Raw genomic sequence first — 27,668 nt, forward strand, 5'->3', positions numbered from 1 at the left:
TCCCTATTTGCAGATGATATGATAGTGTATATAAATGACCCCCAAAATTCCACCAGAGAACTCCTACAGCTGATAAACACCTTCAGCAAATTGGCAGGATACAAAATAAACTAAAAAAAGTCAGTAGCTTTCCTATATACAAATGACAAACAGGCAGAGGAAGAAATTAGGAAAATTACTCTCTTCACGATAGCCACAAGCAATATAAAATATCTAGGAATAACCCTAACCAAGCAAGTGAAGGACTTATTTGAAAGAAAAAAACTTTAAACCTCTGAAGAAAGAGATTGAAAATGACATCAGAAGATGGCGGGACATACCTTGTTCATGGATCAGGAGAATCAACATAGTAAAAATGGCCATCTTACCAAAAGCAATTTACAGATTCAATGCAATCCCTATCAGAATATCTACAAAATATTTTGAAGATATTGAAAGAACAATTCTCAACTTCATATGGAGAAACAAAAAGCCCAGAATATCAAAAACAATCCTATATAATAAAAGATCCTCTGGAGGAATCTCCATCCACAATCTCAAATTGTGCTATAGAGCAAGAGTAATTAAAACAGCATGGTACTGGCACAGCAATAGACTAGTGGATCAATGGAATTGAACGGAAGACCCAGAGATGAATCCACACACATTTGCTCACTTGATTTTTGACAAAGATGCCAAATCCATTCAATGGAAAAATGACAGCATCTTCAACAAATGGTGCTGGTCTAACTGGATGTCTACATGTAGAAAAATGCAATTAGACCCCTATTTGTCACCATGCACAAAACTCAAGTCCAAGTGGATTAAAGACCTCAACCTAAAACTAGAGACATTAACCCAGTTAGAGGAAAAAATGGGGAAGAGTCTGGAACACATAGGCACAGGAGAAAACTTTCTGATCAGAATACCAACAGCCCAGGCCTTAACATCAACAATTAATAAATGGGACCTAATGAGGCTGAGAAGCTTCTGTAAGGCAGGTGACACTGTCAACAGAACAAAGTGACAGCCTACAGACTGGGAAAAGATCTTTACCAACCCTTCATCTGACAAAGGTCTAATATCCAAAATATATAAAGAACTCAAGAAATTAAACACCACCAAACCAAATAAACCAGTAGAGAAATGGGGCACATACCTAAACAGAGAATTCTCAACAGAGGAATATCAAATGGCTGAGAAACATTTAAAGAAATGCTTGACCTCCTTAGTCATCAGAGAAATGCAAATCAAAACGACACTGAGATTCCATCTTACACCCATCAGAATGGCTACAATCAATAACTCAACTGACACCTCATGCTGGCGAGGGTGTGGAGAAAGAGGAACACTCCTGCATTGCTGGTGGGAATGCAAACTAGTACAACCACTTTGGAAAGCTATGTGGTGCTTTCTCAGAAAAATGGGAATAGGGCTTCCTCAAGACCCAGCTATTCCACTCCTTGGAATATACCCAGAAGATGCACTACCACACAACAGGGACATATGCTCCACCATGTTCATAGCTGCCTTATTCATAATAGCCAGAACTTGGAAACAACCTACGTGTCCATCAGTAGAAAAATGGATAAAGAAACTGTGGTACGTCTATACTATGGAATACTACTCAGCTATTAAAAACAAGGAATTTCCAAAATTTGTGGACAAATGGATTGAATTAGAAATTGTCATAATGAGTGAGTTCACACAGAAGCAAAAAGAGCTAAATGGTATATACTCACTTATATAGAGACACTAGTCCAAGGTGTAGGTCCCCATGAAAAACTGTACCTACCAGGAAAGTGGGTAAGAGGGGAGGACATCCTATTGAGACTTTAGGTGTGAGAAGCCTGGGAGAATGAGGAAATAGAAGGATCCAGTGGGTCCTGGAAAACTACAGGTGAGTCTGGGCCCTGGGGTCCTCTGCAAACTATGGCAACAGCCAAGGAAAATATAGGCAGTAAACCTCGAACCCCTACCAAGTCTAGCCGATGGACAGGACATTCTCCACTGTTGAGTGGAGAAGGAGATCTGACTTTCACACAAACTATGGTGCCCCATATTTGACCATGTCCCTTGGATGGAGAGGCCTGGTTGCACTCAGAGGAAGGATAATAGGTCACCAAGTAGAGACTTGATACCCTATGAGCATATAAAGGGGGAGGAGGTCCCCCTCAGACACAGACATAGGGAAGGGGAGTAGGGGGGAAGTGGGAGGAAGGAAGGAATGGGAGGATACAAGGGATGGGCTAACAACTGAGATGTAATATGAATAATTTAATTAAAAAATAAAATAAATAAAATAAAAAAGGCTCATTGACCAACAGAATTGATTTGAAAACCTAGACATAAATCTGTACACTATGGATATCCAATTATTGATTGTGAAGCTATAAATGCACGCTGGAAAAAGAAAGCATGTTCACCAAATTGATGAATGCAATATATCCACACTATTGCCTGGCACAAGTCCAAGTGAATTGAGAATCTCAACATAAAACCAAGTAAAGTAACCTGATAGATAAGGAAATGGGAATTACTTCTGAATGGAGTGGAATAGGAGATGACTTTTCGAACAGAACTCTATTAGCATAGACTCTAATATCAACAACTAATAAATAGGACCTCATGAGCCTGAAAAGCTTCTTCACAGCAAAGGTCAAAGTAGCAGCTGATAGAACAGGAAAGGATTTTTATCAACTCCATATCCAATAGAGCACCAATATCCGAAATACATAAATAACTCAAAATACTAGGTTTCAAAACCATCCAAATAATCCAATAAAATATGGGGTACACTTCTAAACAGAGAATTATCAATAGAAGAAATGTAAATGGCTGAGGAATACTCAATAAAATGGTCAACATCCTTAGCCATCAGATAAATAAAACTTAAAATTACTTTTAGGTTCCCATCTTGCACCTGTCAGAATGGCTAAGATTAAAACACAGGTGACAGCTCATGTTAGCAAGGATATTGTATAAGAAGAACATTCTTCAATTGGTGGTGGGAGTGCAAGCTTATACAGTCACTATGAAAATTATTGTGGTAGTTTTTCAGAAAGACGAAAATTGATCTACCTAAAGGTCTAACTATACCACTCTTGGGCATATAACCAAATGATGCTACTAACGGATATTTTCTCAGCCATGCTCATTGTTGGTTAATCCACAATAACCAAGCCTTGGAAACAACCTAGATGCCATTCAATAGAAGAATGGATAAAGTAAACGTATTTCCCAGATGTTAAAATAATACTAAATATGCAGGTGAATGGAAGGAATTAGAAAAAATCATCACATCCCAAATCCAGAAATATAAATGTGGTTTGTATTTACTTTTGATAACTGAGCTACAATTTGTAGATATAGAAAGGATAGGTATAGAGGAAAGGACTAGGAGGACACATGGATCTCCCTGGGATGGTGAAATAGAATAGATTTTATGGATGGACTGAGCGTGTGTGTGTGTGTGTGTGTGTGTGTGTGTGTGTGTGTGTGTGTGTTTGTGTGTGTGTATGTGTGTATGTGTTTGTGTGTGTGTTTGTGTGTGTCAGGTAGAGGGGGTGAGAGATGGGTTGAGTGAGCAAATTTATGGAGAGACAGCTAGAATTGAGGGGCATATGAGGGATGGTATGGAAACTCTCTAAATTATATGAAGGGAACCCTAAAGAAGTCTCCAAATAATGAAAAAAAAGTCCTTACTGGCTATCTCTTATCACCAAATGAAGCTTGTAGGACCATGAGTAAGTTGTATCCAATTGAGTCATTATCCAAAGAGGTCACAAAGAAATCCCCAAACAACTAGGAAGCTGTCAAACAAGAGGTTGTTCTTCACAAGCTGACAGCAAGGCCACCTTTCTGAAGACCACATGCACAGTGTGCGATCACACACACACACACACACACACACACACACACACACACACACAAACACACACACACACACACACACACAAAATTGTTGAACAATTAGAGATCAAGTTTGTGTCTAATAGATTCTTCACCACTATGTTCAAATGTTTTTTTATGGGAAGGTACTCTGTAGGCTACCAAAAGAGAAATGTGAACACCAAACCAGCCACAAACCTTTTGACTTATAATCAGTCCTGATTGCAAAATATGCTAGGCAATGGTGGCACAAAGCCTGTGGGAGTAACCAGCCAATGTCTGGTTTGATTTAAGGCCCACTCTTCAAGATGAAGCCCATACCTGACTGTGCTTGCGTGACCAAGGAATAGAGACTGGATAGCCCAGAGTCTTAGGGTAAAGGCAGATACTACTGAGTTACAATATAAAATAAAATAAAATTAGTAGTTAATCACCAATGAAATGCTGCTGTACTCATATATCACTGCCTTAGTCAGCCATCATCAGAGAAGCTTCCTACTACAGCAGATGAGAATAAATATAGAGAACCACAAGCAGATATTTCACAAAATAAGAGGTTTTGGAACATTTACCTGTAAATGAGATGCTTCCATCAAATCCCTCCCTTCAGAGAAACTCACAAAACAGGGTGAAGAAAAGAATGTAAGAGCCAGAGGGGTTAGAGGAAACCAGGAGAACAAGTCCCTCTGAATCAACTGGCCAAAACTCATATGAACTCAGAGACCGAAGCAGCAAACACATGGCCTGCATGGGTCTGTACCAGGTTCCCTGAGCATAGCTTATACTTTACATTTTAGTTTAGTTAGTTATTAAGTTAGTTTGTTTGTTTATGTGACTCCTAGGTTGTGAAAAAGTGGATTGTTGATTCTTTTTCCTTCTCTTGTGCTCTTTTACTTCTCTTGGTTTGCTTTGCCCAATTTTAATCTGATGGGTTTTGTTTTATCTTACAATATTTTATTTTTCTGTTTTGTTGTCTTTGAGAAGCCTGTTATTTTCTAATGAGAAGCAGAAAGGAAGTGCATCCAGGTGGGAGGAGAGGGGGGAACTAGGAGGAGCAGAGGGAGGGGACACTGTCACAGGAAATAATTTATGAGAAAGGAATCTTTTTTTAAGAAAAGAGGTTGGGAAAGGAAAATACTTATTAGCAAGCTTTGAACAATGTCTACATAAGGAGATGGGCTAAGCCCATTATGTATGTGCTATTTGGAGTACAGTGTGGGAGGAAGAATTCAGAAGAAATTGTGTTCTAAAGAGCTTTTTTCAAAAGATTATCTTTTTTGATATACTAGCAAGAACTAATTTTATTTTCATTTTTATATGTATTTGTTTAATTCATGACACCTTTTCACATGTCTATTGTTATAATTTAAAATTGACAAAGTTAGATTCCCTAGGCTCACATTTCCTGTATGGTTTATGACCCACAGTCTTTGCACATTGATTCGTGCTGGTAGTTTCTCATTAAGTTGCTTTTGCCTAGTTTGCCCTGATCAGGCCTATTATTATTAATTCTTATTCTTCCATGGTATTGAAATTAGGTACTTGATTATTCTCTCCCCTTTGGCATATCTTCAATGCTAGACTACTTATTACTATGATTTTTTTTTGCTCTTTCTACAGTCTATCCTGATTTTCTACATTGTTTATGACTTAAAGATTGATAAGATACAAACATATTATTTATATAAAACAAATGTTTTATTGGTGAGGTACTATTATCAATATTTATTTACAGAAATATTTATATGTCAATGGATATGTTTGGAATTAAAATTATAAAACTAGTATCTAAAATTAACAAACACTTAGACATCTTTTTATGAAAAATCACTTGGATAACCTTGAAAAAATCCAGAAAAGTCATATAAATAAACCAAACAATCTAAACATATGAATAACATAATATTTTCCTAGCAAGAAGTATTCTTTAATACCATGCTATCTCTTTAAATATTTTTACTGCTTCTATTTTAAAATCTTTCTCATTTTTATAATATATATATATATATATATGCTATATTTGAGTATTTATTCACAGAAAAGAGTATATATATATTGGGTTTATTAACATTTTTATTCATGAATCTAACATATTTTACTCAATATTCTCCATTTACTATGGGAAGTATTTTTTCTGTCTTTCTTTATTTTATTAATTTACTCTTATTACATCACAATGGTTATCCCATCACTTGTATCCTCCCATTCCTCCCTCCCTCCCATTTTTCCCCTTACTCCTTTCCCCTGTGACTGTGACTGAGGGGGACTTCCTTCCCCTTTATATGCTCATAGGGTATTACGTCTCTTCTTGGTAGACTGCTATTCTTCCTCTGAGTGCCACCAGGTCTCCCCCCCCCCCCAGGGATCATGGTCAAATATGAGGCACCAGAGTACATGTGAAAGTCATACCCCACTCTCCACTCAACTGTGGAGAATGTCCTGACCATTGGCTAGATCTGGGTAGGGGTTTGAAGTTTATGAGCTGTATTGTCTTTGGCTGGTGCCTTAGTTTGAGCGGGACTCCTGGGCCCAAATCTGCCTATCATAATGTTCTTCTTACAGGTTTTTAGGGCCCTCTGGATCCTTCTACTTTGCTATTCTCCCATGCTTCTCTCATCTAGAGTCCCAATAGGATGTCCTCCCCTCTGTCCCAGTTTCCTGGTAAGTGAAGACTTTCATGAGACATGTCCCTTGGGCTAGTATGCAGATATAAGTGAGGACCATTTGAGTCTTTCTGCTTCTGGGTTAACTCACTCATTATGATCATCCATTTGTCCACAAATTTTGGGAATTCCTTGTTTTTAATAGCTGAGTAGTATGCCATAGTGTAAATGTACCACAGTTTCTTTATCCATTCTTCTACTGAGGGGCATTTATGCTATTTCCATGATCTGGATATTATGAATAAGGCTGCTATGAACATGGTTGAGCAAATTTTCTTGTTGTGTGCTGGAGCATCTTCTGGGTATATTCCAAGGAGTGGAATAGCTGGGTCTTGAGAAAGCTATCTCAGTTTTCTGAGATAGCACCAGATAGATTTCCAAAGTGGCTGTACTAGTTTGCATTCTCACCAGCAAGGAAGGAGTGTTCCTCTCTCTCCACATCCTCACTAGCATGTGGTGTCGCATGACATTTTAATCTTATCCATTCTGATGGGTGTAAGATGGAATCTCAGAGTTGTTTTGATTTGCATTTCTCTGATGACTAAGGAGGTTGAGCATTTCTTTAACTGTTTCTCAGCCACTTGATATTCCTCTGTTGAGAATTCTGTTTAGTTCTGAGCCCCATTTCTCAATTGGGTTATTTGATCTGATGGTGTTTAATTTCTTGAGTTCTGTATATATTTTGGATATTAGCACTTTGTCAGATGTAGAGTTGGTGAAGATCTTTTCCCAGTCTGTAGGCTGTTGCTTTGTTCTCTTGACAGTGTCTCCTGTCTTACAGAAGCTTCTCAAACCCATGAGGTCCCATTTATTAATTGTTGACATTAAGGCCTGGGCTGTTGGTGTTCTGTTCAGGAAGTTGTCTCCTCTGCCAATGTGTTCTAGGCTCTTCCTCAATTTTTCTTCTAACTGATTTAGTGTCTCTGGATTTATGTTGAAGTCTTTGATCCACTTGGATTTGAGTTTTGTGCAAGGTGACAAATATGGGTTTAATTTCATTTTTTTTACACATAGACCTCCAGTTAGACCAGCACCATTTGTTGAAGATGCTATCCTTTTTACACTGAATGGATTTGGCTTCTTTGTCAAATATCAAGTGACCATATGTGTGTGGATTCATATCTGGGTCTTCAATTCGATTCCACTGATCAACCAGCCTATCGCTGTGCCAGTACAATGCTGCTTTAATTACTGTTGCTTTATAGTACAGCTTGAGATCAGGTATGGAGATACTTCTGGAAGCTCTTTTATTGTACAAGATTGTTTTAGGTATTCTGGGTTTTTTCTTTTTTCCATATGAAGTTCAGAATTGAACTCTCAATGTCTTTAAAAAATTGTATAGGTATTTTTATAGGAATTGCATTGAATATGTAGATTGCTTTTGCTAAGATGGCCATTTTTACTATGTTAATTCTCCTGATCCATGAGAAAGGAAGATCATTTTGTCTTCTCATGTCATCTTCAATCTCTTTCTTCAGAGTTTTGAAAATGTTTTCAAACTTGCTTGGTTAGAGTAACTCTTAAATATTTTATATTGCTTGTGGCTAATGTGAAGAGTGTGGTTTTCCTAATTTCTCCCTCTGCAAACTTGTCATTTGTGTATAGGAAGGCTACAGACTTTTTTGAGTTAATTTTGTATCCAGTCAATTTGCTGAAGGTGTTTATCAGCTGTAGGAGTTCTCTGGTGGAATTTTGAGGGTCACTTATGTGCACTATCATATCATCTGCAAATAGGGATAATTTTACTTCCTCCTTTCCCATTTGGAGACCCCTGATCTGCTTTTGTTGTCTTATTGCTCTGGCTAGAACTTCGAGTACTATATTGAAGATATATGGAGAGAGTGGGCAGCCTTGCCTTATTCCCGATTTTAGAGGAATTTCCTTGAGTGTCTCACCATTTACTTTGATTTTGGCTATTGGCTTGCTGTATATAGCCTTTATTATGTTGAGGAAAGTGCCTTTTATCCCCGAACTCTCTAAAACTTTAAACATGAATGGGTGTTGGGTTTTATCAAATGCTTTCTGTGCATCTAAGGAGATGATCATGTGTTTTTTTTCAGTTTGTTTATATGGTGGATTACATTGTTGCATTTTCTTATATTCAACCATCCCTTCATGCCTGGAATGAAGTTTACCTGGTCATGGTGAATGCTATCTTTGATGTGTTCTTGTATTCATTTTGCCAGTATTTTATTTAGTATTTTTGCATCAATGTTCATAAGAGAAATTGGTCTAAAATTCTCTTTCTTTGTTGGGTCTTTGTGAGGTTTAGGGATCAATGTGACTACGGCCTCATAGAATGTATTTGGTAATGTTCCATCCATTTCTAACTTTTGGAGTAGCTTGAAGAATATCTGTATTGGCACACCCTTGAAGTTCTGGTAGAATTCTGCACTGAAACCACCTAGTCCTGGGCTTTTTTTTTGGGGAGGGGGAGACTATCAATGATTGCTTCTATTTCTGTAGGGGAGATGGGACTATTTAGCTTGTCTGTCTGTTCTTCACTCAATTTTGGCAAGTGAAACTGATCAAAAAATCATCCATCTCCCTTAGATTTTCAAATTTTGTGGCATATATGCCTTTAAAGTTGGATCTTATGATTCTTTGTATTTCTTCAGTGTCTGGTGTTATGTCTCCCTTTTCATTTCTGATATTGTTGATTTGGATACTGTTTCTCTGCCTTTTAGTTAATTTGGCTAATGGTTTGTTTATCTTGTTGATTTTCTTAAAGAACCAGCTCTTGGTTTTGTTGTTTCTTTGGACTGTTTTCTTCATTTCTAATTTATTAATTTCAGCCCTGAGTTTGATTATTTCTAGATGTCTTCTCCTCTTGGATGTTTCTGCTTCTTTTTTTTCAAAGGGCTTCTAAATGTGTCGTTAAGTTGCTTATGTGTGATGTTTCCAATTTCTTTTTAAAGGCACTTAGTGTTATAAATTTTCCTCTTAGCACTGCTTTCAATGTATCCCACAAATTTGGGTATGTTGTTCCTTCATTTTCAGGATGTCCTTAATTTCTTTCTGTATTTCTTCCCTGACCCAGGTGTCATTTTGCAGAGAGTTGTTTAGTTTCTACTTATGTGTAGGCTTTTCGTTATTTCTGTTGTTGAATGACAGCCTAAGACCATGGTGACCTGATAGGATACAAGGTATTATTTCAATCCTCTTGTATCTCTTGAGGCTTGCTTTGTGACCTATGATGTGATCAATTTTGGAGAAGGTTCCATGGGGGACAGAGAAGAAGGTATATTCCTTTTTGTTTGGGTGAAAGGTTCTATAGATATCTGTTAGATCCATTTGATCCATTGCATGGTTTAATGATGTTATTTCTCGGCTTAGTTTCTGTTTCAATGACCTATCCTTCATTGAGAGTGGGTTGCTGAAGTCTCCCACTATTATTGTGTGGGGATCGATGTGTGGTTTAAGCTTCATTAACAGATCTTTTGCAAATGTGGATGCCCTTGTATTGGGAGCATAGACATGCAGAATTATGATGTCATCTTGGTTGACTTTACCTTTGATGAATATGAAGGCCCCTTCTTCATCCCTTTTGATTAATTTTGGTTGAAAGTATATTTTGTTAGATATTAAAATGGCTACACCTGCTTGCTTCTTGTGACCATTTGCTTGAAATATTTTCTCCAGCCTTTTACCCTGAGGTAATGTCTATTATTATGGGTGAGATGTGTTTCTTGGATGCAGAAGAATTTTGGATCTTGTTTATGCACCCATTCAGTTAATCTGTGTCTTTTTATTGGAGAATTGTGACCATTGATGCTGAGAGATATTAATGACCAGTGACTATTAAGAGTCTTAATTTTGATGTTGGTTCCAGTCGAGCGTTTGTGTAGTTGTGTTTTGCCATGGCATAGTTATCTGTTTCCTGTGTAGTTTTGGTTGTAGCTTTTCCCTTTGGGAGGGCGTTTTCCTTCTATTACCTTCTGTAAAGATGGATTTGTAGATAAATACTGTTTGAATTTGTTTGTGTCATGGAATATTTTGTTTTCTTCATCAAAGGTTATTGATTTTTTTTCCTGGGTAAAATAGTCTGGCCTGGTACCTGTGGTCTCTTAGGGTTTGCAGGATCTCTGTCCAGGCCCTTCTGGCTTTTATGGTCTCTGCTGAGAAGTTGGGTGTAATTCTGATAGATTTGCCATTAAGTGTTATTTGGCCCTTTTCTTTTTCAGCTTTTAATATTTTTCTTTGTTCTGTATATTTTGTGTTTTGATTATTATGTGATGGGAAGTTTTTCTTTTCTGGTCTATTCTATTTGGTGTTCTGTAGGCCTCTTGTATGTTTATAGGCGCCTCTTTCTTTAGATTGGGAAAGTTTTCTTCTATGATTTTGTTGAGAATAATGTCTGGGCCTTGGAGTCTGATATCTTCTCTTTCTTCAATACCTATTATCCTCAGATTTCTTCTTTTCATGGTGTCCTTGATTTCTTGGATATTTTGTGTCAGGATTGTTCCAGATTTAGCATTTTCCTTAATGGTTGCTTCAAGATCTACGATTGTTTTTTCTAGTCCTGAGATTCGTTCTTCCATCTCTTGGATTCTGTTAGAAAAGCTCACCTCTGTTTTGCTTGCCTTCTTCTATGAGGTCTCACATTCTCATTTTTCTTCTGTCTCTGTGTTTATCATTGAATCCATTTTGATCTTCAGATCTTGAACTGATTTTTTTATTTCTTTCATCTGATTGTTTGTATATTCTTGAGTTTCTTCCATTGCCTCTTTATAGGCCTTCAGAGTTTAATCAGTTTTATTGATTTCCTTCATCTGGTTGTTTGTATTTTCCTTAAAATTTTCCAGTGCCTCTGTACTGGCTTCTTTTATTTCTTCCACCTGTTTGGCTTAATCTTCCTGCATTTGATTATGAATTTTATTTGTTTCCTCCATTATCATTCTCATTACTAAGGATTTGAGGTAATTTTCTTGTATTTCCATTGTGTTTGAGCTCTCTGTGTTGTTTTCTTTGGAATAGCTGGAATCTGGAGACACCATATTGTTTTGTCTTTGTTTATTTTTGCGTATGCTTTTATGCTGTCCTTTAGACATCTTGCCATCTTTGTTTTTGTTGGGTAGCCCCAGAGTTGGGTGGAGGGAGTCTGATGATAGATTCACCTGTTTTCTCATGATTTCCCTAGGCCGGATGCTCTGATGTTTCACGGCCAGCCTATCATTTTGGACTCTCACCACCAATGATTCTCAGTTCCCCTGTACTGTGAGTCCTGCAATTCTTCTGGGTCTCTGAATGTGCATTGGGTCAGGCCATAATGTCCATAGCCTTCTGGGTCCCCTTGTAGCACCAGAGCTCTCCAGGGACTGAAGCAGGTCAGGTATAGGTAGTCTGATGGCCACTCTATTCCTTGTCTCCCTTAGAGTTCCTTAGTCCTGGATCTTTATGCTCTGCTGGTCTTTGGTCCCTGGTAGCGTTTCAAGACCTAGACTGCTTGCAGAGTCCAGGTTATTGTCACAGGGCCGAAACCGTCCACACACTGAGTTCAGTTCGTGTCTCTGGGCCCAAATGGGTCTCAGGGCCTATTCCACACATTTAGTCCAGTTAGTGCTGAGTCCAACCATGTTCTTAGACCCAAAGCCCACACTGAGCTTGCTGAGATCATTTATAGTCTCAGGGCCCAAACTTCCTGCTGAGTCCAGTCAGAGTCTCAGAGCTGGGACTGCCCACCAAGTCCAGCCAGGACTCCAGGCCCAAACCATGCTCTGAGCTCAGTTAGGTTCTATGGGGCCAAACTGCCTGCCAAGCTCAAGTAGAGTCTCAGGGCTGGGACTGTGCAAAAAGCTTAGCTAGAGTCTCTGGGCCCAACCTGTCCACCAAGTGCAGTTAGGGACTCTGGTCCAAAAACGCACGCCGAGCTCAGCCAGAGTTTCAGGGGTGGAATTGCACACCGAACTCAGCTAGGGATTCTGGACCCACACTGTGCACTGAATTCAGCCCAGGACTCTGTGCCTAAACTGCACGGAGAGTCCAGAGTCTCAGGACCATGACTGTGTGCAAAGCTCAGCTAGAGTCTCTGGGCCCAAGGCGGAACTGCGCACTGAGCTCAGCCTGTGTCTCTGCAGCAGAACCGCATGCTGAGCTGAGCGTGGGTCTCAGGGGCTGAACTGTACACGGAGTCCAGTTTGGGTCTCAGGGCACGTGCAGTGCAGCCCAAATCCTGCCCAGAGTCCCCTCTCCCACAGCAACTCCCATTGGCCACCACACCAATCACCTGTGCTGGAGAGCTTCGAGCTGCAAACCTCAGTCGCTGCCCCTGTTGCCGCTTCTGCTTCTGCTGCCACTGCTGCCTCTGCCGGTGCTGCTGCCACTGCTGCCGCTGCCGCTCCGATTCAAGAGCATGTGCAGGGGTATGCAGGTCCTCTGCACCCTGATCCCTTCGAACCGTGGAGCACTCCTCCTGCAGTGGTGTGGGGACCTCGATGTTCCTGGTTCAGAATTCTGTGCAATTCCCTGAATTGTTTACTTGAGCTTCTAAACATGGTCCACACTGCTCGCCACCATCTTGGATCTCCGACAATTTATATTTTAAACAGATTATAATGATTACTCAGTTGGTCATAGCAGCATAAATATTAACAGTCCTTGAATTTAAGATCATAACTGGGGTTTATACCCAGTGCTGCACCAACAAAAGTCACAGTTCAGTGAGATAATAAAAAAATGAATGTATCATTTAATATAGAAAAATTCTTAAAAATAGTAGAAGGACAGAATTAACTTTGATTATAACAAGTTGGGGAACTTTCTCATAATGGATGAAGGATGTGAACCATGTCCTGAAAATTATAGACTACATTAGATAATGTTTATTAAATGTGTAGGTAAAACATATATGAAAGTGTGCTTTTGCATAATTGTTTGGGGAAGGGAAATACAATAATTCTTTCGTTACTATTAATTTCTTCTGGTAGGCTCAAATCCTTATGTAAGTGAAGGATATGTCAAATCTTTAGGCATGCAAAGTGAAAAAGTAAGTCTTATTTACTGTTCCAGCTATAGTCTGGCACATGTCAAACACATTTACTGCTCTATCTATTGTATGGTATATGCTAAACACATAGTAAATGCTCAAAACACAATTGTTTCAAGGAATGAACTGACTGTGAAGACTTACATTTCAGTGTTTATGCTATGTTCTATATCCAAGTAAAGTCATCAAGATCACAGAACAGAGTCCTACTACCTCACTTGCTATATATGAAGATAAAGACTTCTTATTTAAATGTTTGTCATGAGAGGAGAGTTAAAAGAACATTTCTTTCATATATTTTCACTATATTCTTTCCCTTCTCCAGTACTTTCCAGACCTTATTCAGCTGCCTACCCAGGCAAGTTTGTCATCCTTCCTAAACAGAAAGAAATAAAAAAAAAATAAGAGAAAACAAACATTAAAAACAAAACCTAAAAATTCAAAACAGGCCAACAAACTAAAAGAAAAAGAAAAAATATACCAACAAAAATTAAAAGTAAAATCATACACACAGAGAGAGAGAGAGAGAGAGAGAGAGAGAGAGAGAGAGAGAGAGAGAAGACAGAGACAGAGAAAGAAACAGAGAGACAGAGAAAAACTGAAAGATACAACATCATGGAGTCCATTTGTTTTGGTTAACTAACTAGTCATGAGCATGGAGACTGTCCTGGAGTGTAGTTAATAAACCTAATGGCATTTCGTTAGAGGAAACCAATTTTGTACTTTTCTGCAGGTATCAAGTGCACACACAAGAATGATGAGAGACAGAGAAATCAACATGAAAATAAGCAAACAATTATCCAATCAAAACTCAGAAAATACCCACTTGGTAATTAAGAACTGTGAATCTGTTGTCTTTGTTAATCTTCACAATAACTAAGGGAAGGCATAGAAGCAATGTTGGAGTTTTCTAGATGATGCAGCTTGAAAACTGGCTGTGTCTTACCAGGTGAGAATTTCTTCCTATCTCCTCAAAGAAAAGAACAGAGCCTAGTGGAAAAAAAAACAATTTAAATGGAAATTTATTCAACAAAAGAAAGCTACAACAAGTAAATGGAGTAGTCATGTTTCAACTAAACTTTACTTGAATTTGAATTCGTGTATTTTTTTCAGTTGTCATGGAACATTCTTGTTTTTTAAATCATTTAAAAATATGAAACATATGAAGAGAATTTTAAACTTCTGAGACACCCAAGTCATAAAATAGGCTATGGTTTGTTTTTTTGGTTTAGGTAGGGAGGTAAATGTCAGTGTTCTGATAAATAATGTTTAATTCAAAACGTGGCTGAATATAGCATCACCTGACAGACATGCCTTTGGCTATGCCTTGGCCAGGTAATTTGATATGGGATGACTTATACTGACTATAGGTCCTATTATTCTTAAGATGATTCTTATTATCATCCAGTGTGGCAGAATTGTAAGTTGAAACTTGAATTATTACACTTGGCTACATCACTGCATTTAGGCAACATTTCCTTGGGTGTACCTGAAGGAAGTTGCTTTAATACCACTATTTATAAGACAGTTATTTTGGGACAGTATATCTTTCTAACTATTTATTGCTCTAGAGAATACAGTGTTCTGGAAGAAGAAAGCAGACAGTCTCCAAAACATTTGCTTAAAATCTAAGGATACATATTGATACTTAAAGTATTATAGTACTCTTGTCTTATCCATGCATAAGGAATGTTTTTGTTATCTACATAAACTATTCCATTCAGAAATAGTATACTGAGTAAGGTAACCCAGCATAGGAATACAAACATCATATGTTTTCACTCCTATGTAGATAGGAGCAGTAAATCTTTATATTTGTGTATTTAAATTGAAGTACCCACAGAATCTGAGAAGCTAGAAAGGAACCATTGGTAGGGATAAGGAATACATATCTGCAGGGAGGGTCATAATATAAGAGAGGTGTTATGAGGGATAATGGGATAATGTAGAATCGGCTTAACTAAAAAAATGGATGAAAGAGTTGGGTAAAAGGCAAAGGGACAGAAGGATAACTAATAAGGATGTTTGAAAAAGTCACATAGAAATATATAATTACTTATATCATTTAATATTCTTAATATTAACTTATTTATATTTCTATATTATTAATATTAATATTAAATATATGTTTCAAGTTTGTCTTTGTCAAGTTTGTTGAAGAGATACACAAAGATAATATAATCTTTTGTCATTGGTCTTGGTTACCCACCAGAACTTGGTGGTTAGACACTATTTCTGAGAACACCTTATACTTTGATCAGAAGACATCGAGAAATCATATTGGTAGTGACCTGGAAGTTTCCTCCCTGCTGCATAGCTTTTATAGCACTAGAAATAGCTATTTAGGCTCCTTGTTTCTGTGGGCAGCTGTCAGTAGTCCTACACAGATTTGAATATTCTGAGTTATAATAATCACTGGCTAGGCAAGATACGGTCATGAGTACAGGAGTGGCACAAATATTATAGGGGTATCTAACAATTTTTTGCTTACATTTAAGGACTAATACACAAGAAGAAATCTATTACTAATTCTGAATACTGTAAATAAGGCCAAGATCCCAGGTTGGAGATCTCATAGGCCCCAGGACCAAACCTATTAATATGATTTTGCTACATGGACAAAATAGTATCAAAGTTCTCTATAAATTTGTATCTACATACCCATAGATCAGTGAAGCTCTAGGACCTCATTAGAGAAGTTTCTCTGTGCAGTGGATGGTGGTAAATGTAAATGCTCACAACTGATCAAAATGCAGAGAATAAGAGTCTGTGGAGTTCTTAACCAAAAGTGAGACATCTATCACATTTGCCACTACAAAGGCCCAGAGACCATTGCAGAAGAGGAACAGGTAGAGTGTAGAAACCACACCAACATGACTACCCAAACATGATCTAAATAGGAGTGACACTAATAAATGTGCCAAAGTGGAAAGGCCATCAGGTCTCAACCCTTGACAAATAACTATAGGTCACTAAGGTATGCTGACAGTAAAAAAAATCTGGCTACCCAAGACCAAATAGTCAGTCCTGAAAGCATATATACAATTAATATTGACAATACTAGGTGAGGTTTATTTTTTAATAAATATGTACATATGCTTATATGTACATAATAGAAATAAAAAGGCCATGAATTTGAAAAAGAACAAGAATGGGTGTATGGGAGGGTTTGGAGAAGATAAATAAGTGATGTAATTATATTATAATCTCAAAAAATAACTGTGGAAGCCAGAGGCTTGGAGGACTTGAGCAAAACAGTATCTTCTGATCTTGGCAGGACCCTGGACCCTTGAACTCACAACAGTTATTGCTGCCTGTACAAGACCTGCATAAGATCAAACCAATTAACATTCTTATATGGGCTAGGGGACACAGGAGGCTCCACCACTAGGTGAGAAACTATTGGTAGACAGTTGATTCCTTCTAGGGAAGGAAAAATCATTTTTAATGGTATGACCTCTGGTAGATAAACTGTGTCCTACACTTATGAGTATATGGGTAGCCCAAACTTAACCCAGTGGAGCATAAAATAGAGAATCTAAATTTAGAAGCCATTGGAAGAGAGAGGTGGATATGAGAAGAAGGGAGAGGAATGGGCAGAGCAATGTGATGAAAATATATGTCTGTATAAAATTGCTAAAAGTTTGTAAAATATTATATTGTAAAAAACAAACTGTTCTGTTTTACCTAGTGCATACCAATATTCCACATAATCAAGAAATGGCAGAACTAAAGCCCTGATTCCAAGACAACCTGAGTTAGGAAGACCTTGTCTCAAAACCAAGCCAAATTACTACAAAACAAAATTTCTACTGTCCCTACATTCAAAACAATTGAAGACAGTTGGAGAGACATAGAAACCACAGGGGTGCAGAAGCAGTGGTATAAAATGATAGTCTACTTGCAGTTTGAATAAGCTAGGGAATCTATCTACCCGGAGATTGGGTACAAAGAAAATGGTGACATTTGGACACTCATGCCTCTTTGTTGATTATTCAGTTCCTTCAATGAAGTAATTCCTAATTCTTCCAGTGTGCATCAACCAAGATGGAAAGCAAGAGAACTCCAGAAAACAATACTTTAAAACAAGAAATTGGAAAGTCTTAATATATGATTAGTATATGTGGAGATATTTTAAATATAAAAAATATTGTTGGAAAGGTAGTTTGACACATGAAATTTCAATTATTAATTTATAGTATTTATGCACTCCAATTCCCTTGAGAGATTAAAGTACTAATTATTTTTATTTTTTCCTTGTTCAGAAAACAGATGCTAGAAGCATATTTGGTAACAAACTGCCCTTCTTGATGGAGACACATGATTGGACTTATACAGTTGTATCTTCTAAATATTTCAGAAACAAAATGCTCAGAATTTCCCTCCAATTTTTTGCATCTGATAAATTTCATAATTAAGGATTCAAAAGCAAAGGAAATTATCTAAAAGCATAACATTTCCTGGAAAAGAATATCTATTTAATTAACAAGAATGATCCTCATTATAATATCCATTTTTAAACAACAGATATTCATATATTTACTTTAAAAAATTTTTAAGAAGAAATACTGGACACCTAGAGAAGAGTACAAAACCGCACAGTATTAAATGAGTATAGTATAGAGGAGCACACAAATATACATTATATTAATTATAAAGTAGCCAGCATCCATAGTAAACACTAGGCACATAGAATAACACAGAATTTATTCCAGAATTAGATTTACTTTTTATACCTACCCTCTCAATCAGGTCTCACCACCATACTGTTTTCATATTAATAGTTTATTTATATTAATACTTTCATGTCATAAGAACAGACCACAAACAACACAGTTATTAATCCATATAAATGGACCCATTCTTGCATTGTATTTTCCTCTACTTTGATTCTTTTGTCCAATGTGATGTTGGTAAGAATTGCCATATTGTTAGATATCACTCCAGTTTTTTCATTTTTATTATGAGAGTATTTTCTTGTATGAATATACATACCACTTGAATAATGTAGTGGATTAGCCTTTGACTGTAACAAATATTGTGTGGGTGAACATGCTTGTATATGCTTCTAGTGCACATATTTCTTAAGGATAAATATCTACAGTAGAATGGCTGAATGGCTGAGCCATAGTATGTACTGAAGTAACAACACCCAAGTCTCTCTCTTTCTCTCTCTGTCTCTCTCTGTCTCTCTGTCTCTGTCTCTGTCTCTGTCCCCCCCCCCTCTGTCTCTGTTATGGAATCAAATATCCTGCAGCAATACAAGGTTCTTGTAACCATTATAAATCCAAAGCAAGGAAGCTCTGCACTAAATGTTAAGTAAAATACCTACTTGGCAATAAATGAAATGGTTGAATATATAAATGCACACGAGGTTAAATCTGGTTTGCTGAAAGACTGCATAAAGGAATTAATTGGATTTGGCTGGGCTAGTAGGCCTCTGTGAAATTTGCAAAGAGTAATTCTGAATGATTGCTTGTGTGACTAATTTATTTTGAAGGTCATTTTGAATTTTTGAGAAAGTAAAGATCATTCAAATGAAGTTTTTAGAGTGTTTATATGTATTTCAGGAAATGTACTGTGTTTATTTCCATTAATACTACTTAGCAATGAAAGGGTAAACCCTTTGAAGTTTAAGCACTGTATAGGGTAAAGGTTTTTACTGTGTGCATATTTTGTAGTTATTCAGAAAGAACAAGATTCATTTATAAATGTGACAACCCTTTTTGAGAGATTAATTTGTTCTTTATTATACTTTCTGGTAGCCCACTACTACTAGTATTATTGGGAAAGCTACTACTGCCAGGGAAGCAGCTAGGCTGTCTGTATATCTCCCTGGACCTGTCCTTCTGTTACTCTTGATCCAAATGTTCAGTCTCATCTCCAGTTCTCTAGCCGACCCGCATGGTGGGGGCATCTTTTCACTGCCTAAATTAATTCTCAGTAGTCTAAATTAGCATATCCTGCCTGAAAACTATGTTCTCCTTCCTCCTATGAGCTCATTCAAACCCATAGCCAATTCCCATCCCTAAGAGTCAGCTCCCAATACCCAAAAACATATTTTACCTGGAACTTCCAATGACCACAACTATAAGGTAAAAAGATACTTTCCTACCAGACAGCAGAGCCACCAAACACTCTGAAAATCCAGAAAGGTAGATAGATAGATAGATAAATAGATAGATAGATAAATAGATAGATAGATCAGAAATGAAGGAACAAACACAAACCCCCACCCAATAAAGACAAATCAGAAACCAGCACCTAGACCTAAAATCATCTCAAACTCAGATGGCTAGATTCCAGGAAGGAGGGGGAATCAATGACATCTACAGCAATATGTAGATGCCCAGGGTCATACAAGAGCAGTCTTTAGCTATTCCAATGTAGCTGAATCACAAAGAAAAAGACCTTAAAACATCTAGATGAAGATGAAAGAGGTTCTTCCCTTAATGTCCTAAAAGTTTTTTGTTTTGTTGTTTTTAATTATACAAGCCTTTCACTTCTTCTGGGGTAGTCAGCATGTTTTTACTCAATAATGCCAGTTAATAGACATGTAGTTTTTATTTCTAAAAAATGTCCATTTTCAGCATTTAAAAATGTAGTTGCCATTGACAAACACAGATAACTTCAAGATAATTATACTGTAGGTTCACCAGGCAACTCTTATTTCTTAGAAGTTTTGTTAAATTTGGTGGCCAAAGGTGTTGGGCAGTTATATCCTGTGTAGATGGTATACGACTGTGGCTTCCCTGTTAGCTGGAGAGGATGCATGTAAACGAGGCATTTCTTTCCTGCATCTATTTATCTTGCAGCCACTTAATATAGCGAAAAGATAACAAATTTTGGAATTAGCAAAATAAAGATAGTATTAGTTTTGAAAAAAAAATGTAGTTGCTTGAGGCTAATTGAAAATGTGGAAAGTGGAAAATTAAAGTAGGCAGAAAGTCTTATATTTTTATTTTAATTTAATTTCTGTTATATTAGGAAAATAAATTTGCCATATCAGAGAGTAGTGAAAATTCCTTATTTAGACAAGTCAATGGATCTGCATGGGGCAATTTTAAAGAATAATAACAAGGAAAAATGTTGAAAGTTAGAGGGGTCTTCAACAGAACATGTTTTCCTTGAGAAACAAAAATGAAATCCTAGAAGCCCACATAAGGTTTCCTAGACATTGAGAAATAAAGTATATTCAGTGGTTTAAGAAAATACACTTGAGGGGGAGGTAATCCCCCTCAGGAACAGTCATAGGGGAGGGGAATAAGGGGAAAATGGGAGGGATGGAAGAATGGGAGGATACAAGGGATGGGATAACCATTGAGATGTAACAGGAATAAATTAATAAAAAATTAATAAAAAAAAAAGAAAGAAAATACACTTGGAAGATCCAAGATAGTGGCGAGCAGCATGGACCATGTTTAAAAGCTCCAGTAAATGATTCAGGGAATTGCATGGAATTCTGAACCAGGAACACCAAGCTCCCCACCCCATTACAGTGGGAGCACTCCACAGTTCCAATGGACCAAAATATAGAAAACCTGAATACCCCTGCACACAGGAGCACAGATTTTCTCAGACCAGAGCAGCAATGAGGGTGGCTGATGTTTGCAGCTGGGAACCCTTTGGCAGAAGTGATTGAAGTGGTAACCACTGGGAATTGCTATGGGAGAGGGGACTCAGTGCAAGATTTGGGCCCCACGACCCTAGATGAACTCGATGCGTGGTATGGGCCCTGTGACCCAAGCTCAACTCAGCATGCAACTCAGAGAGCAGTATGGCCCCTGAGACCCTAGCTGAGCTCAGTGCATGGTTTGGGCCCAGAGTCCCTAGCTGAGCTCAGCGGACCGGTTGGGCCCAGAGACCCTAGCTGGACTTGGCAGGCAGTTTGGCCCAGAGTCCCTAGCTGGACTTGGCACGTGGTTTGGGCCCAGAGAACTTAGCTGGACTTGGCAGGCAGTTTGGGCCCAGAGACTCTAGCTGAGCTTGGTGAGCGGTCCCAGGCCTGAAACTTTGGCTGGACTTGGCATGCAGATTGGGCCCAGAGTCTCTAGGTGAGCTTGGCATGCAGTTTGGCCCAAGACTCTAGCTGAGCTCAGTGCGCAGTTTAGGTCCATAGTCCCTAGCTAAGCTTGGCGGGCAGTTTGGTCTCAGAGACTCTAGCTGAGTTCAGCGTGCGGTTTGGGCCCATAGTCCCTGGGTGAACTTGGGGGCAATTTGGGTCCAGAGAACCTAGCTGAGCTCCACGTAAGATTCAGGCTTAGAGAACCTGATTGAACTTGGTGGACAGTTTGGGCCCAGAGACTCTAGCTGAGCTTGGTGTGCTATCCCAGCAATGAGACTTTGGCTGGACTCAGTGTGAAGATTGGCCCAGAATTCCTAGCTGAATTCAGTGTGCAATTTGGTACCAGAGTCCCTGGCTGAACTTGGTGGGCAGTTTGGGTCCAGAATGCTAGCTGAGTTCAGCGTGTAGTCAGGGCCCCAAGACTCTAGCTGAACTTGATGAGCTCAGTGTGCAGTTTGGGCCCAAGACACTCTTTGGACTCAACACTAAATGGACTAAATGTGTGGATTAGGCCCAGAGACCTGTTTGGGTCTAGAGACCCATTTGTGTCCAGAGACATGAATTGGACTCAGTGTTTGTGTGGTTTGGGCCCTGAGACACTAACCTTCACTCTGGGAGTGGTCTGGGTCCCAAAACACTACCGGGAACCACAGACCAGTGAAGCATCAAAGCTCTGGGACTAAGGAAATCATGGAGAGACAGGGAGTAGAGTGGCCATTAGACCACCTCTGCCTGACCTGCTTCAGTCCCTAGAGAGCTCCAGTACTATAAGGGGACCCAGAAGGCTGTGTACATTTTGGCCTGAGCCAACACACATTCAGAAACTCAAGACGATTAAAGGACCCACAGTACAAGGTAGCTGAGGATCACTGGCTGTGAGAGAACCAAACTACAGGGCTAGCCTACTGCCATCTAGACCAGTGAAACATCAGAGCTTCTGGTCTAGGGAAATCGTGAGAAAAGGGTTAATCTTTCCCCAGACTCCCTCCACCCAACTCCAGAAGCTACCTGCCAAAAACAGAGATGGCAAGATGACTAAAGGAGAGCATAAAATCATATGCAAAAAAAAAAAAAAAAAAAAACCACACAAAACAATATGGCAACTCCAGATCCCAGCTATCCCAAAGAAAATAACCCAGAAAGCTCAAACACAACAGAAATACAAGAAAATGACCTCAAATCCTTAGTAATGAGGATGATAATGGAGGGAACAAATAAAATTCATAATCAAATGCAGGAAGATGAAGCCAAACAGGTGGAAGACATAAAACAGGCCTATAGAGAGGCATTGGAAAAATTCAGGAAAATACAAACAACCAGATGAAGGAAATCAATAAAACTGTTCAAGCTCTGAAGGCCTATAAAGAGGCAATAGAAGACTCTCAGGAATATACAAACAATCAGATGAAAGAAATCAATAAAACAGTTTAAGATCTGAAGATGAAAATGGATTCACTGATAAACACACAGACAGAAGAATAACGAGAATGTGAGAGCTCAGAGAGGAAGGCATGCAACACAGAGGCAAGCCTTTCAAGCAGAATCCAAGAGATGGAGGATCGAATCTCAGGTCTAGAAGAAACAATCATAGATCTTGAAGCAACCATTAAAGAAAGTGCTAAATCTGGAAAAATCCTGACGCAAAATATCCAAGAAATCAGGGACATCATGAAAAGAAGAAATCTGAGGATAATAGGCATCAAGGAAAGAGAAGATGCCAGACTCCAAGGCCCAGAAACTATTCTCAACAAAATCATAGAAGAAAGCTTCCCCAATCTAAAGAAAGAGGTGCCTATAAACATGCAAGAGGCCTACAGAACACCAAATAGATTAGAGCAGAAAAGAAAATCTTCCTGCCACATAATAATCAAAACACAAAATATACAGAACTAAGAAAAAATATTAAAAGCTGCAAAAAAAAAAGGGCCAAATAACATTTAATGTCAATCCTATCAGAATTACACCCGACTTTTTAGCAGAGACCATGAAAGTCAGAAGGGCCTGGACAGAGATCCTGCAAACCCTAAGAGACCACAGATACCAGGCCACACTAATATACCCAGTAAAACTATCAATAACCATTGACAGAGAAAACAAAATATTCTATGACAAAAAAACAAATTAAAACAGTACCTATCTACAAATCCAGCTTTACAGAAGGTACTAGAAGGAAAATTCCACTCCAAAGGGACAAGCTACAACCAAAACTACACAGGGAATAGGTAACTACATCATTGAAAAAACACAACCAAAACAAATGCTCTACTGGAACTAACATCAAAATTAAGACTCTTAACAGTCACTACTGATTAATATCTTTCAACATCAATAGTCTGAATTCACCAATAAAAGACACAAACTAACTGAATGGATACATAAACAATATCCAAAATTCTTCTGCATTCAATAAACACATCTCACTCATAAAGATAGACATTACCTCAGGGTAAAAGGCTGGAAAAAATATTCCAAGCAAATGGTCACAAGAAGCAAGCAGGTGTAGCCATTTTAATATCTAACAAAATAGACTTTCAACCAAAATTATTCAAAAGGGATAAGGAAGGGCCCTTCATACTCATTAAAGGTAAAATCAACCAAGATGACATCACAATTCTGATCATCTATGCTCCCAATACAAGGGCACCCCCATTTGTAAAAGATCTATTAACGAAGCTTAAACCACACATTGATCCCCACATAATAATAGTGGGAGACTTCAACAACCCGCTCTCAATGAAGGATAGGTCATTGAATCAGAAACTAAGCTGGGAAATAACATCATTAACCAATGCATGAATCAAATGGATCTAAGAGATATCTACAGAACCTTTCACCCAAACAAAAAGGAATCTACCTTCTTCTCTGCATCCCATGAAACCTTCTCTAAAATTGATCACATTATAGGTCACAAAGCAAGCCTCAAGAGATACAAGAGGATTGAAATAATACCTTGTATCATATCAGATCACCATGGTCTTAGGCTGCACTTCAACAACAACAGAAATAACTAAAAGCCTGCACATACATAGAAACTAAACAACTCTCTACTTAATGACACTTGGGTCGTGGAAGAAATAAAGAAAGAAATTAAGTATTTCCTGAAATTCAATGAAAATGAAGGAACAACATACCCAAATTTGTGGGATACATTGAAAGCAGTGCTAAGAGGAAAATTCACAGCACTAAGTGCCTTTAAAAACAAATTGGAAATATCCCACATAAGCACCTTAGTGACACAGCCCTGTTTTTCAACTGACAACAACCAAGCCCCCTCACGAAGTGTTTCCACTTCTAAGTTGATAAACATCCTGCTTTCTTTGCCATCCCTTGCTTGGGATCAGAAATGAAAACATGTTTGTCTCCTCTTCTCCCACCCCACCCCCAGTCTTCACTGAGGACAGTTCTTTTTAGGAAGCTACATCAGGGAAAGGCAACTTTTGAAGTACTTTCCCAAATACATATTTGTGATTTGCCTTTTCAAAGCAATTGGATGTCATAAAATGGATAGAAATATATTTCATAATAAAAGTTCAAGAGCAGCATTTAATTAGGCAGCATCAGCTGGAGACAGGATGTTTCAAAATTGTTTGAAGGTTTTTAATGGATTGGTCCCAAGCCCTTCCCTTTTAAGACTATGATATAGATGATGGGCCTCCCAGAAAAGCAGTGCAATCCAACTTAAGCTTATTACAATATTCTTGAGAAGGGGAGAGAAGAGTTCCAGGGAGACATATGGGAGCATCTGGACATGTTTTTGATAAGAATGACCCTGGACTGTGAAGGCCCTTCTGGCATCTGGTCCATAAAAGCCAGGCTTTTGCTCGGTAAAGACTCAGGACACACCCAGAATAATCTAGCTTGAAGTGTGACTAGGCCAAGACTAGGTAGGTGTATTTCAAAATGTCACCTGGCTCAAGCTCACTGGTGAATCTCAGGTTTAGAGATTTACATCTACATTTGGAATTTTCCTTTGTTAATTTAGGTTTTAATTCTTTTTGTGTAAATCAGAAGTTGCTAGGTTTGGTGGCCATATAATGACAAGTCTGACTCCTCAATAAGTACTACCTCTTGGTTATTGCAGATCTCAGATCTGTGTGATGTGGAGGTAGCAGATACCAGCATAGACAAAATTTATAGTGGCAGCCAGCCTCACCCACATGCATACATTTAGTCATACACTGTCCACTAGAGAACTGTTCTAGGACACTTTCTCCAGCTTAAAGGAAGGAGCCTTATTTAGATAGTGACACAGATTGCCAAGGAGGCATTAGTAGTGATCATCTCACCTGCAGAGTCATTCATTACTGTGTGCCAGTACACTGGGTCTATGAATAGATGGCTTGATCTAATTCTCAAAAAAAGGAAGGAAAAAGCCATGAAGGTGATTATTATTTTACAAAGAAACAGGTGATTTACCTGGAAACATATGGTTAAAATATGGACTTATTTTTAATATCTCATAATCTATGTTCTAGTAAGTAATATAAATGTTGTCAGAGAGGTGTTACTAATATAAAAAGAGAAGAAACTAAAAAGTCAGAAACTTTGGATCCTATTGGAACAGAATATAAATTATGTGTGGAATCTTTTCCTGCACCTCCTAGGATTCTACATCTCTACTCAAATGAATCTGTTACCTCATTGTAAAACAGAGCTTGGAACCAATTACACTTAATGTTTCTGACCTTCAGACTGCCAGTGTGATGACAACATGAGGTGAGGACTCTCCTGCCTTGGAGGAGTGTAAGACTGAGAGAGTTAGAAAGATCCGTAGTCTATACCCAGAGTCTCCAGAAAGAAATGGAGTCCGATGTTGATGCAACACACACAGGAGTTTTATTGAGTGGACACATCGGGGTCTGTCCAGATCTTTCAAGCTATATACCTCGAAAAGCAGGAGCAAGTGTTTTTTTTTTTAATATATTTTTGCAAAAGCAGAATTTAGCAGGCTAGCAGGAAGGGTTAGTATATTTCAGGGGCAGTGGAATATTTTTAGACACAGCTGGTTGTCCTTGAGTCAAGCTGGGCCTTGGGCCCAGAATGAGACCTTGAGTCAAGTTGGACTTTTTATTATCTTTAAATATAAGCTAACTGTTCTTGGGACAAGCTGGACTCCACAAGGGACCTAAGTAGCATTTCCTTGTGTTCCAGACACACAGTGATCAGTGATTTGATATTGGTACCTTGGTTCAATATTGATATTGCTTGCTGGACCCTCTAGGAGGGGTTAGGGGTCATCTAATCTTGTCCAAGTGCATGACTTCACAAATGAGGTGACAGGTCTTGATTCCTTACAGTATCGTATTCAAAGCAGGGGCTGTAATCATGACTCCTGTTCCTGTTCCTGTTCCTGTTCCTGTTCCATTCCACCATATAATTATTTTCCCAAGCTATAAAATCTACTGAACTACTTTCCAAGTTCTGGCATGGATACTTTGCAAGCATATTCATGGTAATATCTTAAGAAAACAAAACAAAACAAAACCCCTTTGCATTTGATTTACATCTGCTAAGGATCTTTAAGTTACTTCACAGCCAGAAGTTGCCACATAGCAGATGCTGCTGTTCCTTCTATTTCAAGCTTGGGAGCAGAATGTTTGGCTATTAGGCCTACTGAGTGATGAATGAGATTATGAAAGTATGGAAGACTGCAGGCAAATGGAAGACTGCAGGCGTTTATGGCAACAGGTTCAAAAGGCTATCCAATATTAACTCCACCCATACCCCCTTTGTTCAAAGGCTGCTTTTTCTTGTGTCCTTTAAATACAGTGGTGGTTATTTGACTCACTCGTAGCCAATGAGTCTACTGAGGAGGCCTTGGGAAAAGAGATTCTTTGCTCAAGTAGGTTCTTAAACATGAAATGTTTGACATTACAGCAACCATTTTGTATCCATGAGGATGGGAAGGCCACAGAGACATAACCCCAAACCCTCACTTTATCAGCTCTTTACCGCTCCTTGAATTTTCTTTCTGTTGGAGTCATGGGTATGTGCCACCATGCCCAGACTCTTGTGAATATTTTACATAAATAAAAAAGCATTAATATGAGTTTTTCCTTATAATAACTGTATCTCTACATAAACA

The sequence above is a fragment of the Acomys minous genome, assembly GCF_964271855.1.
Source record: "Acomys minous genome assembly, chromosome: 19".
Lineage (NCBI taxonomy): Eukaryota > Metazoa > Chordata > Mammalia > Rodentia > Muridae > Acomys > Acomys minous.